Source organism: Aedes albopictus, chromosome 2, assembly GCF_035046485.1.
Source record: "Aedes albopictus strain Foshan chromosome 2, AalbF5, whole genome shotgun sequence".
Lineage (NCBI taxonomy): Eukaryota > Metazoa > Arthropoda > Insecta > Diptera > Culicidae > Aedes > Aedes albopictus.
The window spans coordinates 483,520,752-483,524,748 of record NC_085137.1 but is presented as its reverse complement, the minus strand read 5'-3'; positions in this window follow the sequence as shown (position 1 = coordinate 483,524,748).

Below are 3,997 nucleotides of genomic sequence, written 5' to 3'. Positions count from 1 at the left end.
AAAAGTTGAGAACTTTTGCATTTAGTCTCGGCGGACACGGAAAGTGCTCCGTTCGGAAGCTTATTCATATTCATTATTTTCGCTGCTTGTTTGAGTAAGAAATTCAATTGAGACAGACAAGTGATGCCTCATAGTTGTGGACAATAATGCAAATAGTTGGACACAACTTTTTCGGTAATTGAATTGTCTTGAAGTAAGCTCAATTTGGGTTTTAAAAATTTCATCAGTGAACGCTTCAAGTATTAATTACAGTGGCTTAACTGAAGTTTTTGAGGCCCGGTATGGAATTAAGTTTTTTGGGTCTTTGCAAATAAACATTCAAATAAAACTAATTATTCTAATGATTTTTTGCGCGAAGGAAAACCAAATAGTTCATTCAAAGTTTATTTCAAAACATGTTGTCTCTGTCGCAGAAATAACTTTCTTAAAATAGTGTTCTAAAATTTTTGGAGAATTTTCATTTGCACAGGTGAAATGCATGCGAAAATCTATGATAGACGTTCCACTATTCTGCTAGATAAAATCAAAGACAAACAGACGTAACACTGGCATCATTTCCATCCACCACGCTTTTAACGATCATTTTGAATCGACACAGTTGTGCCTGCTTCAGTAAATGTTCGAGTATCAGTAAATATTTTATCGAGAAATCAGCTGTCTGTTGGATTTTCAAAAAAACGTTTACCGAGATCATTTGCTGAATTTAGGTATGAATGCCAAGCGACTGGCGCATCGCATCACACTGGTGATGGGGTTGCATGTTCGTTCAAGACAACACCTTTCTTGCATCTTTCTCGACTCGCTTGTGTAAAAAAGAGTGAATGAGGCGAATGTACGGATCCTTGCTTGGAATACATTTTAAAAATATGTAATGAGAGTCCAGATGTAATCTTATAATGAAAATAGCTAGAGCCTTTTCTTTAAAAGCACATTTTACAGGTATGTTCCGTTTTTGTCACTATCCGTTTTAATCACTATCCGTTTTTGTCACTATCCGATTTCGTCAACATTTCATTCCGTTTTTGTCAACACTAAATTTTTTGTCAAATTTGTTCCCTCGTACACGAGTTATTTGAAGCTTAACATTTATCTTGAGGCAATGCATCGATGAATGAAATTGAAACAACTACCAATGATGACATAGAAGACGTATAGGCCACAGTAGCTTTGAACGCATTTCAAAATCAGCTATAAATAATGATAATTCATGCTTTCTCTCAAGCATAATTTTACTTCTTATTTGAAAATGAGAAAAATTAAACCAATTAAAGCTTCCTTATGAAGATCCTTCTTCTCCTTTCTTCTTCTTCTTATTATTATTCTTCTTCTGGAACTGGAACTTGGCCTGCCACTTCAAGTGTTCTTCGAGAACTTAAACAGTTTAGGGCTTTCTTTGTCTGTCCTTGCCTGAATTTTTACATTACAATCTTTTTTACAAGACTTCTAAAGTGGAATAAATTTCACGTGATTTTGTACATGTGAGAGACGAACCAGCCAAGAGCTGAAAATCTCTTAAATAAAGACAAATCAAAATTGTACACTTTTTTTTTTTTAAATTATGCGATGTTCTGAATTCTTCTCTCCTGATCGCTATTTCTTTCCGACGGGGCTCAAACTTCTACCAGAGATCTCTCTTGTCATCCTTGATACCCTGTCTAAATTTTCCAGATCGAAACAGCTATATTTACCAGCCTAACAGGAGATTACTATAGAATTTTATCTGAGATTTCATCTTTCGTTTGCTTCAAAAATGCAATTTTGATTTTCTTCAGTAATCCTACTAGCGATTCTTGTATTCCTCCAGATTCCTTAATGGATTTCTTCTGAGAAATCGTCAGAAAATAATATATTCAGAAGCTCCTTTAGGTGAATTAGGAGTTAAATCTTTCAGAAATTAGTTTCTCGAAGAAGGAGGAGTCTATGTTGGATCTTGGAAACGATTTCTCCAGCAACTCCTGAAGGATTCCAAGAAGAAACAAAAGATTCCCAAAAAAATCCTGCAGAAATCTTATTAATTCTGGAAGTATCCCTCGAGGAACAATTGGTTGGTTTCTTGAAAGAATTTATACAGGATTCCAAGAAGGAACTTCTGGAGGATCCACAGGAATAACTCCCCGGAGATTTCTATACAGAACATCATCCCTGAAGAAACTTCTGGGGGATTTTAGGTTAGAATTCCTGGAAGAATACTCGACTAAACTTCTGGGAGATTCCCAGAAAACGCAGTAAGAAAACGGGGATTATTAACGAGATTTTCGGCCCAAGGCTGGTTCATCTAGTAATCATGAGGAAATAACAAAGATGAAAGATAGAATCGTATTGGAAAATCTCTGAAAGGTCCAATAGTTCTACTGCGCATAAATACCAAAACAAAGTCAAAAAATATCATAAGAAAATCTTTAAAGAACTTCTGATGAAATTCTAAAAAAAACTGTTGAAGGAATTCCAGAAAGAACCCCTGGAGAAATATCAGAAAAAAAAACCCTGGAAGGATTTCAGAAAGCAGTCTTGGAAAAATTCCCGGTCGAAATTTTGAAGAAACGGAGAAACTCCTATCTTTCAAAAGTAAAATCTTGGTGAATCTTCAAAGCAATTCTTGGATTAATTGATGAACTAGGACCTAGGTTAAATCCCAGAATGATTTTCTTAGCCCATCTTGTGTATTGGGGCCATTCCAGACCCAAATCGTGCACATCGTCAGCGAGCTGTTCCCAACATAATGTATAAGTATGGTTAATAAATTCCAATTCCTGGTGGGTTTTTTGACGGGATCCCCAAAGAAACCCCAGGAGAAATTTAAAAGAGACATTTAGGTTGATCCAAGAAGAAATTTCTAAAGAAATCAAAGAGGCAGAACCTCAACAATCACGAAACGCGACGCGAGATAAGACACGACACAAATTAAAAGTGAGGCAGAACCTCTTTTCTCTAAAAATTCTTAGGGGCCGTCCATAAATGACGTAGCATTTTAGGAGAGAGGGGGGAGCCTCTGATTATGCTACGATCCATGTTTTAGGTATGGGAAAATAGGCTACGAGGGGAAGGGGATGTCAAGAATCGTCTAAAAATGCTACGTCATTTATGGACGACCCCTATCGAATTCTAAAAGATAAATAAGCGGCATGGTACAAGGTAACCTACAAAAATACTGGAGGAACTTCTTAGAGAATCCAATATTCTGGAGAAAATACAAGGAATTGCTTAGAACATTTCCTGAAGGTTTTCTAAAAGTATCCTAGTGAATCCGAAAAGTATCCTAGGGAAGCGAATAAAACACGGCAGGCTGTGGTAGGCTGAGCACGTAGCTCGTATGCCGAAGGAACGACAAGCTAAAACCATATTCAGCAGAGAACTAGGTAGGGACCGTCGGATTCGTGGTAGACCGCGCACACAGTGGCTTTTTGCAGTTGAGGAGGACCTAAGGGCTCTAAACGTTGAGGGGGACTGGAAGCGATTGGCCCTGGACCGAGACTAGTGCAGACGAATGCTTCATTCGGCGTAGACTCACCGCTACGAATTGTAGCCCATGAATTATCAAGTAGTATCCTAGTTGAAATTTTCATAGGAATCTGTTAAGATGGTGGTGAAAACCTCTTGTCGACGTCACAGTCAGAAAAGCGTAGTTTGAACTGTGCAACCAAGATGTGCAAAAAGACATCAAAAACAATTAAATTTCATTATAAACTGCATATTTTTACTTTTGGAATGTGTTCTACAGGAAATAGTACAATTTGTATAAAAATGTTGCAAAATATTTTGTCAAAGAAAATTATTCCGTTTTTATCACTATTCCGTTTTTGTCAACTGAAAATCGCGGACCGTGTTGATAAAAACGGAACATACCTGTATTAGAATCTACGAAGAGATTTGGGCCTAATTTACAAGTGGAGTGATGTAACACAGCTATCGACTTCAATGAAGTGACTCTCCATTCAATTTGCATAGTTTCTCCCGGTTGAATGATTCTGGCGAACCGTTGATGGTAGGTTCGGGAATC